The following is a 19,400-nucleotide window of genomic DNA, read 5'->3' on the forward strand; positions in this document are numbered from 1 at the left end:
GTTTCAAAGACATATCTGCCACTGGTGGCAGTGGGCCGGCTTATACACAGTTTGTCAGTTATTATTGTTGCCCATTTCTAAGTAATATGATATGATTAAAGCAAATGGAATCATCACTGTAGTAGATAACGGGAGGGGGTCCACTTTTTAGTTGCTTTGACATATGCAATCCATTTTTCTTGTATGGAGGCTGACAAAAAAAGTGAACATTTCACTAAAGTCATTTTGTGACAAATGGCACCGTGTATAGAAGAATAGCTTTTGTTTAGAGTATAGCAGTTGTCAGGAAGTACATCATCTGTATATAATCACCATACCAGTAAAAACATTGGCAGTAAATACTGTCTTTCTAAACACATTAGTTACTTTCATTCTAATTCTCATCCTTCCACTATGGTACTATCTGCAGAAAATACTGATTTTTGGCATACTTGGTATGACATGGCCTGTAGTTTGGCCATAACATTCTGTTGCAGAATTTGCCATCCGACGTTTGAACACACTTATTGCTGTCAGTTTTCATTGTTGTCTTTCTTATTCCGATTGTGTCATAAGATTGGATTCTGAAGAGAACTAATATGTTTGATAAACGCAGAGAGGAGAGAATCTTGACTGTAAATGGTGATTGTAACTTATATAATGTATTAAGCAGGTTCCATTACAATGCAAGAAGACAACTTATGTGCAGTAAGGAGGACAAAAAAAAAATTCACAAGTCTACTGTTTACACACAAATAGAAAAGTTTAATCACAAATATGATTAACTCTAACTTAGGCCTAATTGTAGATTTCTGGACCTGCACTCGAGAGGTGGTGTTCTATCCTTTCCAGTCATTGTGACTTTGGTTTTCCATGGTATTCCTAAGTTGGTAAAGCCATTTATGGCTTTCTGCCTTGAGCTCACCTAATCCTATCCTACTTTGTATACTGTTGTGCGGGAAAAATAACTAAATAGATTGACACTGTGTGTTGTGTAAAATTTGTGTGCCACTGATATATACATTGCATAATAAATCTGGACGTACTAGATTCATGAATGTGTTAATATAGGGGACATTCAAATGAAAACCAGACAGGTGAAGGAAAAAAAAGTAAAGTGTTCATTATTTCAAAAGTAATTATGATATCCGTTAATACATTTAGCCTGCTGTGAAACAAGACAGCCAAGGTTTTGCAATTGCCTAGGGAACCGTGATTGTACTCAGGCATATTCTTCTTCATCTGAATCCAGTCGATACACACAAATGTCTTCCTTCAGGGCTCCAAAAATATGGATATTGCATGGGGATAGACTGGGATTGTATGGAGGATGTGTAAGGGTTTCCCAGTGAATCTTCTGCAATATGATCCAAACAACCTTGGCAATAAATTGCATAAAATGTTTTAACAGTTATAGCAGTTACTTTTGAAATATTAAACAGTGTACTTACTTTTTCCCAGCTGTCTCATTTTTCATTTAACTGCCCCTTGTACATGAAAATGGAAAGGAGCAGTGTGTGTATGGGGGGGGGGGGGGGGAGATTTAAGACTAAAAGTTGGAAGGTAGATTACCTGATGATTTAGGTTATCTGCCATTTATTAGTGTAAATTGAATAGTGCAGTTAAATTTCTGTTAGTGACAGTCTACCGTCTTTTAGTGTAGATATTGGTTTATAGCTGCCAAGCTCTGTTTAGTAAGTTTTCTTGTTTTGTCTCATGTGACGGTAACAGCAACAGTGTGACATTCAGGAGTCTGAATTGATTTAAGATGATCATTTCCTCTGAGATAATTTTTGTTCCTACAGCTGTATCAAAAAATTAAGGCCCTGACTGACTGTGACTTTCACTATCAGTAAGAACGTAAGTGGAGTTTCTGAGCATATAGCTCTGTATTTTTCTCCCCCTTTGAGTCCCATCTGCTTTTTTATGATAGAGGTATAACTAGATACTTATCCATAATTAAGAATTTTTTTTATTCTGACATAATGAAAGATGAGCTATGAGATCAAACCTGAAAACTCAGGGGGATCTTTCTGGGAAGTGGATAGTGTGCGGCTGCCATATACAATACTGAACGTAATTCATGGAAACCAGTTCCACAGTTTAGTTTCTGTAGAGCAACATCATCTCTGAGCCTATTGAAATATTGGCAGTAAGTAGGTAATTTGTACAATCTCAAGGCTCTCTCGACTAATACAACTTCATTTAGTCATTTTATGTGTCACTGCATGCTGTTCTTGAAACTCTTAGGAGGGTAGAAAGAATGAAAAAGAGAATTTTGCTCTGAAGAGGAGTTAGCTTTTTTTATCATTATAACATGGATTAGCTAGAGCTGCTACAAATTACAGTAAAATAATATGTGGAGTATTTATGCTATTTGATTACTTGTCTGCTTAATTGAGAATGTATCGAAATTTAAAAGAAGCATCTGTTGGTATTTTCTTACACTGTTAATAGAGACAGGTGGTGAATATGATATTTGTGTGTAGCATATACAGTGAATGACATGTTTAGATGTTTCAGAGGCATTTTCAGTTTTTATTGGCGTTTCCTTGTGAAACAGTATTGTGAACACTTTTGAGTCCTCTAGAATGTTGAGTGGGTGTAGAACTGAGTTCCCTGTTCATTTCTAATCTCACAAGACAGCTGGTGTGGTGAAATCAGTTTATTTTTATCATTTACCCGTGTTGGTTGGACAGATGGTAATATGCAGATCATTAGCAGATAGAACCCTACATTATCTGTAAACTGGTGAGTATCAAATACGTTTTTAAAGGCAGACTACAGTAAAGGAAAGTGCAGGACATGTCACTGATTCCTTATCAAGTTTGTAGATTTGTTTCTGGGAAAAGGGCTTTCAGTTGAATGTTTTATTTTATACATCAGCTGTTTTCCTCTTTTTATTCTCAGTTAATGGGTAAACATTATTCAACTAATATTTTTTTACTCAGAAGAAACGTTTTGCTTAGCAACAAATATATTACTGGTATAAGACTTTTCAATGTTATAGAATTTTTTCTGTATAGGACATAATGTTTTTGTTGTGTGTCAGAGTTTTACTGGCTTACTTCTCATAGGATTTCTTTAATATTGCATTTTAAATGAAACAACAAGTTTACTGTTACCAGTCACTGTTTTATTTTTACTTTTTCCACGATGCGTTGCATTTTAACTTGAGATAACCTGAAAAGATTTATCATCAGTTAAATTTGTCATGAAGGCCTGAATTATCATATAAAATAAGTGATGTGTTTCCAAAATTGGTGGCAGACAGAATTTTATAATGTGTGCTTTCATAATTAGTCTACCAAAGTGGTAAATTGATGGAATGTTTTACTGTTTCATCTAAGTACATTTAATAAGCAACAGTAGTTGGATGGTCCCTTCTTAAATTGGATTAGATTAAGTATTTGATTTCTTCTGCAGAAATTCTCAACTACTGCTTGAATTACTAATTTATTTGTGAAGCATTATAACAATAACAGCAGTGTTCCTGGAATTCTGAGATCTCTCCTGTGAGACCAACAGTAGTAACCTTCCCTTGTGTCCGGAAATTTATCTGTGAAGGTGTTTCACATTTCTGTTGCTGTCATATAACATCTCATTTGTAGTTAACTTGTTGGAAAAATTGTGCTTAAGCTTGACATGGAATATGAAACAAACATGTAGCCCTTGTTTAAGGCCGCATTGGGATTTTTTTAAAAATTAATGGGACTAGTGCAGCAGGGGATACAACCCGTCGGCTTTGGACAATGACGTCACAAGTGGCCAATCGAGAAGCGATTCTTCTTAGTGTTGTAGCTCCCTTCAGTGGCTGATAAGTGTTTTTTGACTTAAAAAAAAAAATCACGAGATAGAATAAACAGATCCACTTTATTAAGCAATCAGTAAAAAAACTAAACTGAAACATAACAGCAAAAGCGAAAATGGTAAACTGCTCTCTGGCGGCTTGTGACGTCCTTGTCCAAAGCCGATGGGTTGTATCCCCTGCTGCACTAGACCCAAATTAATTTGCAGAAACTGGAGAGAACCAAACATAACTGTACCCTAGTTTTAGCAAATATCTTCTCTTTTCTTTTCCTAACATGTAATTGACAATATTCTTTGAAACTCAATTGTTGTTTTAGTGAGGATAGAGAAATTCTGGAGCATGTAGTATTATTTTAATAAATTTTTAAATCTAGTAGGAACTTTTTTTTTAATTACTTAAAATTCCCAGTTTTCCTAAGGAAAATGAAAGATAATAGTTATTTGAACCAGAATTCTAACTCTGCCATCCCTGCACTTACACCCCATCATTGGTTTTGTGGTTGACAGTATTGCTTCATTTGAAAGAAACTGCAGCATTCATCCAGTGAGCATAGATAAAAAATAATTTTAGCTTAGATAACACTTCCTAAAGTGTTGAATACAAAAGTATTCAGTAGGTTCCATTTTCTATAGGCTTCCAGCCACCTGTAAACTGATTAAGTAGTTTTGGCTCGCAGGATCCAGTGGGAACTGATAAATTAATCAAATAAAAAGTAAAGTTGTTCTTGAAGAGCAAGTTTTCCTTTACACATGCAAATAATTACACCCAAAGGAACTTTTCAGAGTGATGGGCAGAGTTTGAGTGTCATAAAAAATTTCAGATTTTGGGTAATTTTAAGAGAGTGAAAGCAGTAACTTAAATACTTTCTAACTGAATAAGGAAAAAATTCCCATGTAACAGACATCTCACCAACAAGAAAGTCACGTTCCCTCTCTCCATGGTATATGATACAAATGTATGGAATTTAATGACTTACCTGGAAGCCCGGTTCTCAAGAATTTTATCCCTCTCCCTCTTTGCTGGCAAAATACTGGCAATGGAACTTCTCATCAGGACATGAACCAGGCACCTCTGATTCATAGGTCAGAGCTGAAGAAGTTACTTATTGATACTCTGTGCTTTAGGTGTACAACAGTTTAGTAAATGTAAATAAGGTGGTAATGAGGGAATTGAGAGAAAAACAGTAAAAAAATAAAAAAAGAAATATGAAATATAGATACCAAAATATTTGAAACCCAAATCCAGAAGGAACATTCAGAACTTTTGCTGGAAAATGGAAAAGACAGGAAACAAGAAAGGCAGAAGGTGTTGAAGAGAAATAAAAGTTGTTTTAAAGTCTGTGTTTTATAGGAAAATGAAATGAGAAAGGATTCAGAAGTGTTTATCCTGATAGGTAACTCTTGTATCAATGACATGTTTTGACATTGGATGGGAGTGTAGTTTATGTTATTGGCAGGATCCATAGGCCCTAGTGTACAGTGAGGTGAGGCTTGGGGGTAAGAGTTTTGGCAGATGAAAAGGAGAGGGTTCCAAAACTGATGCTATGGGAGTTGGATGGAAAAGATTGGTTAATGTGGGATACCTTTGGTATTGTTTTTCTCATTTCATGACATTACTTGAGGATATTATTCATTGATTAGAAACTTACTTGAATGGTTCTGTATGGAAGAACACTTTAGATAATTCTTTTAATCCAGTACAATTCCCTGATACATAACATAAATACACTCCCATATAGCCTGCCCAGCTGTGCATGGCGAATCTGCGATGATGGGAACTTCCTCACCCAGTAAGGTTTTCCGAGGCATGAGGGCCTTCACAGGAAGGTATTTTCCATGCCATATCCTCATAGACCTTTAACTCTCCTACCACCTCCAAGAATTGTCATGCTCAGAAATGAGGGTCATCCCACCAAAGATCTTGCCACCTCTCATGAAGTAGTATTCCAATGCCCACCCAATCTATGCAACATACCACTCCTACTCCCAACTCCATGTCACCGAGTTCATCTCTGTGGGAGACCCTGGTGCAAGACATTCCCAATCAAAAAAATGGTTCAAATGGCTCTGAGCACTATGGGACTTAACATCTGAGGTCATCAGTCCCCTAGAACATAGAACTACTTATACCTAACTAACCTAATGACATCACACACATCCATGCCCGAGGCAGGATTCGAACCTGCGACCGCAACAGTCGCGCGGTTCCCGACTGAAGCACCTACAACCGCTTGGCCACCGCGGCCGGCTATTCCCAATCCACCCACCCAATACTTCCTACTCATTTTCTGTTACAGGCATATCCTACCCTATCAGAGGTAGTTCTACCTGTGAAAGCAGTGATGGCATATATGGTAAGACCGTGATAATGTGACACTCGGCAAACTGACAGGCCCGATAATCCGGCATGGAGCAAGGTGTCATACAAAATCTCAAATGCTGGTACAGAGAAATGTTTGTGCAAAAGCTGCTAAGCTCAGATTCCAGTGTCGTAGTTCCAACAAAATATTAACACCAAAGACAAGTGAAAATTGCAATTTTACGCAGTGTCTGGAAAAAAACTATGGCCTAAACTGTTTGCAGAAGCCAAGATGGGGAAGCATCGTAAATAATGAGGATGAGTCGACAACTGTTGGCTCTTAAATACTATAAATGATAAATTATGCGTCCACCAATCAGTTGAGTGTGTTTTCAACAGAAGAAATTGATGAATGGATCGACATTGACAAAAATTTAGCTATTGAAGAAGAGATAACTGACCATGTGATTCTGCAAAGTGTTTTCAACCCACGGGGGGCACTAGAAACAGAATGAGAGCCATCAGCTCAAATCCTTCGGGAGCCTTAAAAAATTTTGTGAAATTCACCGAGAGTAGCTGACAATTGAATTCTTCTGTAGTTATGAATTGGCCCATCATATGACTCTTTTCTTCAAAATAGTGCTCAATTCAAGAAACAAGTCAACATTCCTGCAATGTTCCAGAGGACTCAGAAGAAAATTTCAGCTATACCATCATTGGTGATACATATCTGACATGTTCCATGCCCTAGATAATGTGAGATATCTCTGCCAGTGATTCTGTTTTAATTGCACCAATTCATTAGTAACAATTTTTGTTCATTACCTTGTTCTTGATCTTTTCAAACCAGTGGTGCTTTTTTCATTTTGTAAATGGTGTACAAAATATTATTTGTGTATATCAAACTTTTCTGAAACTTTGAGCATCAAATTGTTTGGGTATAGCAGTACAGAGCTAGATTAATTGAATTGTTTTTTTTGCAGAAAAGTAATACATGGGTGTAATTTTTTATACTCTTTTTTTTGTCCTGTTCTACTTAGTAAATAACTATTACTTGTTTTTCAACATTAAAACTAGGTTCTGCAAATACTGATTTTTTTTTTTTTTTTTTTTTTTAAAAACCAGATTTCTAAAAATGACCTTGATAATCTGACATATTTGATAATCCAGTATTGACAGACCACAGAACATCAGGATTATCAAGGCCCTACTGTATTGTCTCTGCTGCAATCGCAGCACATCTTTTTATGTTGATATGACAACCAACAGCTGTCAGTCGAATGAGTGTGCTCTGCCAAACTGTGGCCAAGAACAAATTTGACGACCCAGTGTCACAACATTCTCGATTTCAAGGGCTGCTACAGAGTGTAGGCCATGGATCCTTCCTCTCATGGCCAGCTTTTGAACTATGCAGATGGGAATTATCTTTGCAACACATTCTTCTCTCCCATAAACCTACTGGTCTCAGTGTCCATTAACTCATTGTCTCCACATCCTCTATACAACAGATTCCTCTTCCTCTGTCCAATTACCACATCCCATTGCATGTCATGTACATCATGCACAGCACTCCACAAGCTCCAGCACACCTGTGCATCACTTGCCTAGCCCGTGCATGTCTCATCCCTCCTTCCTGCATTCATAGCCAGCAGGTATGCTGCTTCTGTCTGAGCCCCTAGTAACTACCCAATACAGGGAGCTCCACAGGTTGTGTGTGTGTGTGTGTGTGTGTGTGTGTGTGTGTGTGTGTGTGCGTGCGCGCACATGCGCACATTCTAGTTCAATGAAGGATGTATTCTGAAAGGTAGCAAGTTTGTGTTCTTTTTTGTGTGTGCCTATTGGTGACTCAGTGCTTCTGTTATTCAGTGAGTGGTCTTCTTTACTGCTAAATCGTTTATAATCGACGATTGGGTTGACGTCTCCATTCCTGAAGATACTGTTCATCTTATCCTTTATTTTTCACCATTTCCTGCCCTTTCGCTTTTCGTAATAAAAACACCTAAAAGTTAGCGAATATTAACTTTAGTACATTGTGTTGGTTTGACATCTCTGCACAGATAGTCCCACAACTTTTTATTTTCATAGTGACATAAGGTGGCCCCACCCCATTAATCTGTGCAGTTTCTACCCCATCTTTGTCCAGTCCAAGCTGATAATTTATTTCTAATGAGCTCTTCATTGTCTGGATGTTAAACCATAATCTTCCTTCCGGTTTATAGTGCCTTCAATGAGTTGCTTGATTTTTTTGGAAGAAACCCTCCAATAGATAAAAATGAATTAAGTTTAGCTTCCAGGTCATTCATATTTTAAAAAATTGCTACCTACTTGACATGAATAAAAATAAACAAAGAGGAAATCTGGTTTAGCAAAATTAATCCAAGCTAGTGGGAGTCTGTGGAAAAAAGGCAGAGTACTATAGACTTGAAACAAAATTGGCATCGTAACAAGACCCCTCAAATTAATGCAAGGTGTTGTGTAAGTAAATCGACAGTTTACTGGAACTAGCTGCCAGTTATGTTGTTGTGCGGTATAAGTTCAGCAAGACATAAGAAATTGTCTGAATAATCATGTGTCAAATGGTTCCTAGTGTTGAGAATAGGTACCACCTAATGTAGCATTTTAATCGAATAAGGTCTTAATTTTCATTTTTCCTGAGCCTTATGCTGGTTCTTTGTACTTAATACTCCATTACTTGAAAGCTCTTGTGGGCTTGACACACTTCTCCAAACAGTTCTGTCCAATTTAATCTCATTAACCTCTTGCAAAACGAAGATGAATTATATGTATTAACCAGATTGTATGGTGTAGTATATTGAATGTCAGAAATCAGAAAAATGAGGATAAAATATATTCTGTAACCCCAAGTACAAGTTTGTTTTAATATGTACTCTCAAACAATGGAAACTCAAGGCAGGAATATCAACAATGTAGGAAAAGACAGATTACTACTTGCCGTAAATAAGACACATCGACTTGCACACAGGCACAATTAGACACTTTTGGCCAGAGACTTCATCAGTAAAAAAAAAAAAAAAAAAAAAAAACACACACACACACACACAGCGCGCGCGCGCGACCACCAACTCCAGCATCTTGGGCATGAGTCCAATCTGATGTCTTCCAGGTGTGTTTCTAATTTATGAAATTTGTGGGTGTCAGGCTGGACACCTGAGAATTCTATAAGGTTTTTTTTTTTTAAATTTGGCATGTTTGTTTTTGTGTAATCAGATATTGAGTAGTTTCACAGGAACTGGTTTCCAAGTTGATAGTCAGTACTAAGTTGTCACTGATCACCAACTGCTAAAGTTGTGTGTGTGTAAAGTTAATTGTTGTGTGATTTCATATATGACTTTAAAAAATCTTCTTTTACCGAAATTCTTGTTTTTTAGTATTTGTATCTCTCAAGAACTCTTTAAAAGTATTTAGTTTCCTTGGATTATGATGTTCCTGTAGTTCTGTCCGTTACCTCCATCCATTTCATTACTCAGTGGGTCACCACACAGTACATGGTGATGTCTGTAAATTATTATTTGGCAACCTCAGTATGACACATAGAGAAGGAAAGAAATGTGGGTATACTGATGATTACATGCATCTGAAAATGCTTTTATTTCTTTGTTTCATTATTCAACTCATTGCACTGTTCATATGCTGGAGAAGGTAGTGTATTTATGGACCCATTTCTGATGTCAATTTTCCCCCACCTCAGAGTAATTTATCAAGTAATGTGTGTTCTATTTGCTATAGCCTTCCCCTACTGTATACCTTAAACAGTACAATTTTTTAAAAAATTCACAAATTGTGCAGTTATTTTACTTGATTTTTCGTAATCCCTTTTGTTAGGGAGATAAAGATTCTACACATGTACATAATTCTTCGGTTTATGTCCCTGTCCAAACATCTATATTTATCAGTAGGTTTTCTATGGCTTCCCTAAATCACTAAAGATGAATGTCACGATGGTCCACTTGAAAGGACCATGGCTGATGTACTTCTCTATCTTTTTCTCTTATTGCCTTGAGCTCCATCTCTCATGATCTTATCACAACAGAATTTTAAATCTGCATCCCCCCCCCCCCCCCCCTCGTGTCCCCATCAGCTGTTCAGCTATTTGAAATACCCTACTGTGCAGTTTTCTTTGTGGCTTGTTTCACAAAGAAGTCACATATCAGTGTTCCAAGCCTTTTGATAGGTGTAACAGAGTTAGGCAGTTTACTATTTTAGTTATAGTTCATATATCAGGTTGGAGCATAAGTTCGTAATGTTTTTGTTTTACGTGTTGTATTCTGGTTGCTATGGATTTATTTTTCGGTTGTCATTTTCTATTTGTAGTGTACTGTTGCTATTTGAGTTCACGTATTCCTAACCCAATAGTAATGAACCATCTGGTCTACTATGCACTTTGCTATACTGTATTTGGTATTAGTATTGATATCTCTAGGCACTTTAGGATGTTATAACATTGTACTTAAGACAGACACCAGGATGGAAAAATTGCATTGTTTATTAATTTTTTTAATGTTACACAAATGATGTTTGACAGAGTTGTTAATGTGCAGGTTGAATTCAAACTGTCCAGTAGCCCCTCTTTGAAATGTGCCTGAAGTACAAATATTTCTCATTACTACTCCCTTTTTGTAGTAACATTGTGGCTGTATTAATCTTTTCTGAAAAAATGCCCTGTGCTCCTAATATGCATTGTCTAAGGCCTTTAGAAAAATGAGCATTGTTGGTTGGGGTGTGTGTGCAAAGTTATCTGTGACCTTTTAGATGTGGTAGACAACAAGCAGTAATTTATATGTCATGTCCCCCTGAACCATTATTGATTTCTATAGAACACACAGAAATCAATAATGGTTCAGGGGGACATGACATATACATTACTGCTTGTTGTCTACCACATCTAAAAGGTCACAGATAACTTTGCACACACACCCCAACCAACAATGCTCATTTTTCTAAAGGCCTTAGACAATGCATATTAGGAGCACAGATTTCTATAGAACACGTGTCGGAGGTAGGCAATGGCAAACCACCTCCACTAGGACCTTGCCTAGTAAGGCGGTGCGGGCCTACTGCGTTGCTCCCCTACGCTCTTTAAAGAAGTATGGGACTCATCATCATTATAGAACACTTAGTTTAGTTGTAAAGATAATCTTCATCTTTGAACACATATTTGAGTACATTGGCAGATTGAGGTGTATGGCTGGCAGGAGGAGTGGTGTGTGCTGCATTATACTGTGTAACTCTATCTAAAATGGTATAACTGTATGTTGAGTAATGACTGTGATATGAAGGAGACAATTGGCTACTTTTTGGTTGTGTATAGATAATAATTTTTTTTTCAGCAACATAACTGTTTGTCGTCACCTATTTTCTTTACTTATCTTGGAAGTGGTCAGATGGAAGAAATGTGTTCCTTTTTGTCGGCCCAATTATATGGGAGTTAAAGGAATTCAGAATTGCAGTAAAGTGTTGTCTGCCAGTCATATAGAGTAGATACTACAACATGGCAGTTAGTCATAAGTGTAAACTAATGAAAACTCAGACAGTCAGAGGGTAGAGGAGAGGTGTGAAGCAACATGCCCCATCTTTTTCTCATAGGGCTGGCAGCCTACACCCTTTTTCTGTCTTTGTGCAAAAGGAGAACTGACAAGCCCTTCTGATGTAGTGTGAGTCACACTTGAACATGGTGATGTACCAAGATTAGTATCTCGACTCATTTCAAAATAAGAGAAGAAAATAACAAGCAAAGCACAGCCCAAAGCAAAGTGAAGACAGAATTAATTTGATAATGGCTATCACACAGTCGCTTGCAGAGGCTGGCACCCTCATAAACGAGATAATCCAGGCTGCTTTGTACCACTCAAAGCTGCCACTTTAAAGTGTTTGTCTAATAGTGCTAATTATAGGAAATATTAAGTCACTCCTAAGAGAACTGTGGGAGAGGAAATGAATGTCTTTTGCTTTACTGTAACTGCCTTCTACTAACATTATTTGCTTTGTCTATAGCTGTACCCCGCAAATGGAAGACTATCTTGTCCTCCTCCCATGTTTCATTCAAATGGTATGTGGCGAGAGTGACTGTTGATAGATCTCTGTATTAGCTTTAATTTCTGTGATTTTTCTCATTGTGGTCATTCTGTGGGATGTATATGGGATGAAGTAATATGTTGCCCACTTTCTTTGAACATATGCTCTTGAAACATCAACAGAAAACCTCTCTGTGATGCACTGTGTCTGTTTTATAGTGTAACCTTCCTAACACACTCAACTTATTAAACAATACCCTGACAAAATACCATTCAGTAACGGAATGGAACATATGGTAAGTATGTTCTATTATTATTTGTTGTATGTGTTCCAACCCCTGTCTTCCCCTCTAGTTTTCATCCTTTCCAGCTCGCTTTAGTATCATGGGAATTATTCCCTGATATCTTAACATGTCCTATCATCTAGTCCCTCCATCTTTTCGGTGTTTTGTGTATGTTCCTTTCTCCAGCAATTCTGTCAGGAACCTCTTCATTCCTTACCAGTCCACCTAATGTGCAAAATGTAGCACCATATCTCAAAATTTGATTCTTATACAGTTTTCCCATGATCTGTGATCCACTACCACACAATCTCCAAATGTGTATTCTCAGATTTTTTTCCCTCAAAATAAGTGCTACCCTGGGTACTAGTAGACTACTTTTGAACAAGAATGCCCTCTTTATCTTTATTTGTCCTCACAGAATGCCACCTTTACTTCTTCCATAATGTGTTGTTTTGCTTCAAAGGTGGCAGAATTCCTGAACATAAAGTACTTTGAAGTCACCAATTTTAAGAATGCTGTTTATACATTTACTCATCTGATATTATAAGCCTTAAATAATAAAATATTGCCAGTTGGTATTTTTTGTGAACTTTCCAGGGTATTTGATTGTTGTAGATCATGTTACACTCTCAGAAAAACCCACGTTTTATGGAACTGATGGCTTTATACACAACTTGGTAGAATCCTACTTAACAACCCAAATGCAGAATGTTATGCTAAATAATACACTGTTGAAGGGGTAGAAAATTGTCATGATTGGAGAGAAATCACAAAGGAAGTTTTGCAGAGTTCAATTTTGGCATTGTAACTGCATGTCACATTACATGTATTCGTTAATGAAATTCTTCATAAATAATCCATCACAATTTGAGAAGAATGGTGGTGTCAATATCTAGAACATGATCAGTTTCTCAGAAAAGACTTAGATACGCAGCAACAAAAAAAGTTTTGATCATTTGACCAATAACATAAAATATATGACAATATCAACGCAAGTTTTAAATCTAACCTAAAATCATTTCTCCAGGACTATTCTTTCTATTCTATGTACAAATTTCTATATAAAACTCGAGACCTGTCAAAAAACTGATTTTTAAGTGTAATTGCATGAGCAAGACTGAAAACTATATTCATAATGTTAACACTAATCATGTATACAAATCCTGTAAACTGACTCATTCTGCATGAAAAGAATTGTTCAGATGGTCTATCGAACATGTAACTAACTAGTAAGTTTATCACTAATCTCATTTCTGTTTCTCCTCATTACTTCAGTCTTTCATGGGTACACTCTATATTCATATTGTATATTCATTAGACATGTTCATTCCCTTCAACATGGCCTGTACTACTTCTTCACTTCCACTGAGGGTTATAGTGTCACCAGCAAATCTCATGTTGTCCTTGTAAATATTGTGTATTACCTATCTTTCCCTAAAGATTACTCACATATTTCTCAGAATGTTAAAAACTTTGCACCATTTTACACTACCGACTGCTTTTTCCATTTCAACAAATCTAATGAATCAATCGCATCCCTTATCAGGCTCCGTTATCTGCTTTTACCTTCACAAAAGCCACAATGATGATCAGGAGCAAAAATTCTTAGGATTTTTAGTCAGAGGGATTGGCAGTATTTTACCTTTTAGTTCATCAAATGCTTCTTGCATTTTTATCCTTAGTCATTTTTGCTTCATTCAGCTTTTGTTTGTCAACTAGACTTTGACTTTATTTAAATATATGACTCTCTCTTTCGTAGTACCTTTTGGCAGATCAAAACTGTATATCAGTATGGGTCGGAAACCCTGATCGGCACGTTTCACAGTCAGTACTTTCCACGGAATGACCTATCCAAGTGTGGCTTATGATGAGATCTCATGGCTTTACTACTACTTTCCAAACTTTGCAGAAGTTCTCCAGCATTCTTGTGCAACTAGCACACCTGGAATAAAGCATATTGCAGAGAAATTGGAGGCTTCAGACATGGGAATTGTTCCCAAAATGAATCTCAGCTACAGAGTATGTACAGTTTGGAAACTTATTGGCAAATTAAAATGAATCCAGTATCACAGTCTCCATCTGCCTGTAAGTTTCGTTTGCAGAGAGATAGTTTCATTCTTGAAGTTTTGGAATTGTCGAGTAAACTTGATGACAAGGTATTTATGTACTTGAAAGGGAGATGTAGTCCAGTTGTGGAACCTATGGAGCACCCCAGTTTACTTGGCATCAGCTAGATGCATGTTTGTTTCCTGTTACATGATAGTTTACACTATCTTGCTGCCTCCTTTCTTCTACATGTACCTTAGTGGAAATGAACCCTCATAAAATATTATAAACATTGCTGGGAATGTATTATATTTATCGCTTTTGCTACACGCACTGTGCACATGTGCTGTTAATGGTTTTTTCAGGGATTTTGCAACTGATTTTGATGCAGTGGGATAGTTGGCTATAAATGTGTGTTCTTCATATCGGTCTTAATACTGTCCTGTGCTCAGATCAGTGACTTGTGATCTGCTAATCCGTAAGTAACTCTTTTGCATTGAACGAATCTACTAGTGAGACATCAGTGTAAATATCTATCACTGTTGTGTTTTCGTTGGTTCTTGTGTGGAACTTCAGTGGTAAGCAAATTGAAAGAGCAAGGGAGATATTCTACTTTTCTTTTTCCAAGAGAAAGTGCCAGAAAGTCTTGCAGAAGACTCGAAATACTACTGTGTTGTTATTTTGAATAAGAATTGCAATTAATGTTTTTTTCAAGCTTGCTGAGGAATTTCCTGAAGTTAGAATTTGGAATAACATGTTCTTTTAAACTTAATCTTGCTCAGAACCCCATGAAAAAGTGCTTTCAAAGTTTGTTGGAGCTTCCATGCACCTGCATTTTTTTAGGTTCTTTATCTCTCCAATAAGACAGCTGAAGAAATCTAACTTTTGTATGCAGTAGAAAACTATTTGACCACATTCTTATCGAAGCAGATTTCCTGAGAACTACCAGTCCCTCTCCTCTTTCCTCTCTCTTCTCAGTCTGTGACCATTGCCCGTCATTCTGTAACTTTACTGCTCTCTAGTAATTTGTTTGTGCAACACTGTTCAGTATCGAGAGAAGGCATTATTGAGGTCCCAATTAAGCTCATGCCTCTGAAGCCATTATAATTTTTTCTCTTAATCAGCACCGAGCGAGGTGGCGCAGTGGTTAGCACACTGGACTCGCATTCTGGAAGACGACGGTTCAATCCCGCGTCCGGCCATCCTGATTTAGGTTTCCCGTGATTTCCCCAGATCACTTCAGGCAAATGCCGGGATGGTTCCTTTGAAAGGGCATGGCCAATTTCCTTCCCCATCCTTCCCTAATTCGAGTTTGTGCTCCGTCTCTAATGACCTCGTTCTCGACGGGACGTTCAACACTAACTTCCTCCTCCTCCTCCTCCTCTTCCTCCTCCTCCTCCTCCTCCTCCTCCTCTCTTCATCAGCCTATACCCTTGTAATAAATCTTTTACGTATGATGAACCTGAGAAAAAGGTGGCATATGGTGGCAGCTCTGCTATACATAACAAAGCTTTATGTTGCACAAAACACCTCTGGAGCCACTTAGAAATATAGTAGCTTTCCTTGAATCCCAGGATCTTCTATTCCTGAGCTACTTCACGTAGTTTCCTGATGACCTCGTGGTTTGTGCAATGTGTGATAATGATAAACACTTGTGTACTACATAAGACAGTGTACTCAAATGCATAAAAATTTCTCTTTTCCAATTCCGCCATTCTGGTTACAGACACTGCCTTTGGTATGACGTATATATCGTTGGATAATAAGTGGAATACTGTTTCACAGAATATATTTTAACTTTGACGCTAATGTATAGTGTACTCAAAATGTCTCCAACCCACCCTCCCTCCCAAGGACATAAACGATTTTGTAGGTGTCATTTTATGTTTTCTCTTTTTCCATTTATTTTGCTACTAATTGAGGTTGCTGAGTGATAAGACATTAGATTTGTATTTGAGTGTGTGATGGTTCAAATCCCCATCTGGCTATCCAAATTTAGATGTTGTGCGATTTCCCTAAATCGCTGAAGGTGAGTTCCAGGTTGGTTCCTTTCAAAGGAAAGTGAGATTTCCTGTGCTATCCTTTTCCGGCCTGAGCTTGTCTTTAATGACCTTCCCGTCAAGGAGATGTTAATTCTTAGTCTTCTTCCTTTTTTGTATTGTATTTTTATGGTTTCCTTTATTAAATTCCTTCCATGTGATTTCTCTTGTTATTCTCCTATCAAAGCAACTCATCTTTGTCTCCTAACGTTTTTATTGCTGATTTCTTCTTTTGTTGCCTTTTTTCCCCTCACTTCTACAGTGTTTGACTAGCTTCCCAAATGTATAATGGTAGATATGTGTTGAGGCAGCTGTTCCAAGGTTTTTCTGTAGAAAAGCCTTTTGACATTTATTGGTGATACAAGTAAGTAAGAGAGTTGGGGACCATTGCCTGTTGACTCCTCTTTTATAGCCTTTTCCATATGTAACACCCATATTCTGCAACTGAATCTTCACAGTAGAGATAATGTAATATAATGTAATGATACATGAAACAATCAACACCATGGACGGTCAGTCCAGTTTTGAGTGTAACAGTTGCCCTCTGTAAATCAAATGAGTAAATTATCTGTTGATATGCCCTGGCTGAAGGATAAGTATAGGGTTGGTGGCTGCTAATATATGTGGGAGTCCCTGTAGACAACAATCCATTGTAACAGGGCTACACTTGGCAAGAAGAACAATAAACAACATGAACACTGATTTCTCCTCAGATGACCTGGGATTAACAAAGTCACAGGATTAATGCATTTTTTGAAAGTCAAAATCACCTTCCTGTATGCCTAGATATTTGGAATTTCATGATGATTCCCCCCCCCCCCCCCCCCCTCCTCTCTCTCTCTCTCTCTCTCTCTCTCTCTCTCTCTCTCTCTCTCTCTCTCTCTCTCTGTCTCTCTCTCTCTCTCTCTCTCTCTCTCTCTCGTATGGCAAATGATAATCAACGCAAGTGCCTTTGCTAACAGCATGCCTGCAGTGCCTCTCCTGAGCTTGTATCAGTTGGTGGGGCTTTAGTGTGGCACAGCCCCCACGAAGTCATGGATCCACACTGTCAGCAAGGCACTGTGCAAGCTTGGTGACCCAGTAACAGTGCGGGCTGTGTTTACTTGGAATGGACTTGGTTATCTAGTTCAGCTGAACTGACCATTCACTGGAAATGGTTGTGATCGGCTACTTGGGAGACCATCTGCAGCCATTCGTGGACTTTGTGGTTGCAGAAAATTATGAAATTTTTATGGATGACAATGCACAGTGTCACAAAGCCATAGTCATTCATGATTGGTTTGAAAAACATTCTGGACAGTTTTAGCAAATGATTTGGCCATCCAGATTACCCAACTGAATCCCATTGCACATCTATGAGACTTAATTGAAATGTCAGTTTGTGCACAAAATTCTGCATTGTCAAAACTTTTGAAATTGTGGATAGCTATAGACACACCATGGCTCAATATTTCTGCAGGGGCTTCCAACGACTTGTTGAGTCCACGCCACATCAAGCTGCTACACTATGCCAGGCAAGAGGAGGTCTGTCACAATATTAGGAGGTATCCCATGACTTTTCACCTCAGTGTACATATACATAAAGAAATATGGTGTCAAAAAATTTCTGAGGTCATAGAAAAGAGACTTCAAAGGATAACTGAACCTCTCCTGGAAGAACAGCAGTATGGGTTCAGGAAAAACAGGAGTACAATTGATCTGAGCTTTATAACAAGAACACTTCTGAGAAAATATTTGGAAGGGGATAAAAGCAAGACACTAGTTTTTCCCCTAAGCCCATGCCTGTGACTGTGTACTGAGAGCCAAAATCTGGGAATGCCTAAAGCGAAGAAATGTACTGACAGAGAAAGTGATGATGGCTTTACTTGTGGCAACTGTGTTTGAGTAGGAAACAGAGAGCAAATGGTTTGAGACCAAACGTGGAGTCCAGCAAGATAGTGCCTTAACTCCACTGCTCGTCGTCATTGTGATGGCTGATGGGCAATATCATGGAAAAGATAAAAAACAAGTTTGTGCTTGCATTGAAAGCAGTGATCACATAGGGTGACGTGATAAGGAGAGACACAAATGAAATACACAAAACTGAATATATCTATGAGTAACTTCACAAAGTTTGGTCTGTCAGTGAATCAAAGACTGTAGCCATGATACCAAGCAAGGGGGCACAGTGGTGAGGACACAGGACCTGCTTTCAGGAGGATGACATTTCAGATCCCCATCTAGCCATCCAGATTTAGGCTTTCTGTGATTTCCCTAAATTACCACATAAAAGTGCCAGGATGGTCCCATTTAAAAGGGTATGGCCGATTTCCCCCTCCCCTCCTCCCATAATTGCTAACGGCCTCACTGTCGACAAGATGTTAAATTCTGATGTTTGTCTCTCTGTAGCCATGATAATAAGCATGAGGAGGATGGTGTGAGCTACAACCGAATGAAAGACCCCTGGTGAATGTTCAATATTTCCCATATTTGGACAGTGTGTTACATTGTAAAAACTGTAACTCGAAGTGTAGTTCTAAACCATACACACAAAGCTGCGTAGTTTTACAGTCAGCTAAGATGCTGTCTTTGTCAGAACCAGATGCTGTACAAGGCAAAAGTAACCTACTTAAATACATTCAATGTTCTCATTTTGACCTAAACATTGGAGACTTATGCTCTGACACACACACACACACACACACACACACACACACACACACAGAGAGAGAGAGAGAGAATCCAAGCTGCTGAAATGAATTTTGTTAGATCTATGCTGAGGTGAACAAAAATGGATTGAAGGGAACAGAATGAATGTAAGTGTAAAACTCGGTGTACTGGTAAGTCTCCACCAATCTAGATTAAGATGGTATGCTAATGTGAAATGAATAAAAGAAACCAGGATAGCCAAGAAGTTCCATGAAATAGAATC

The 19,400-nt window shown here is 37.9% G+C and overlaps 1 protein-coding gene across 2 annotated transcripts in view; it reads left to right on the forward strand.

Annotated features, from left to right (window-relative positions):
• The window catches only part of LOC124776520 (serine/threonine-protein kinase Pak), a 140,053-nt gene that overhangs the window by 997 nt on the left and 119,656 nt on the right, over nt 1-19,400 (forward strand). The window lies entirely within an intron of this gene.

This window comes from Schistocerca piceifrons, chromosome 2 (genome assembly GCF_021461385.2).
Source record: "Schistocerca piceifrons isolate TAMUIC-IGC-003096 chromosome 2, iqSchPice1.1, whole genome shotgun sequence".
In the NCBI taxonomy this organism is placed as follows: Eukaryota; Metazoa; Arthropoda; class Insecta; order Orthoptera; family Acrididae; genus Schistocerca; species Schistocerca piceifrons.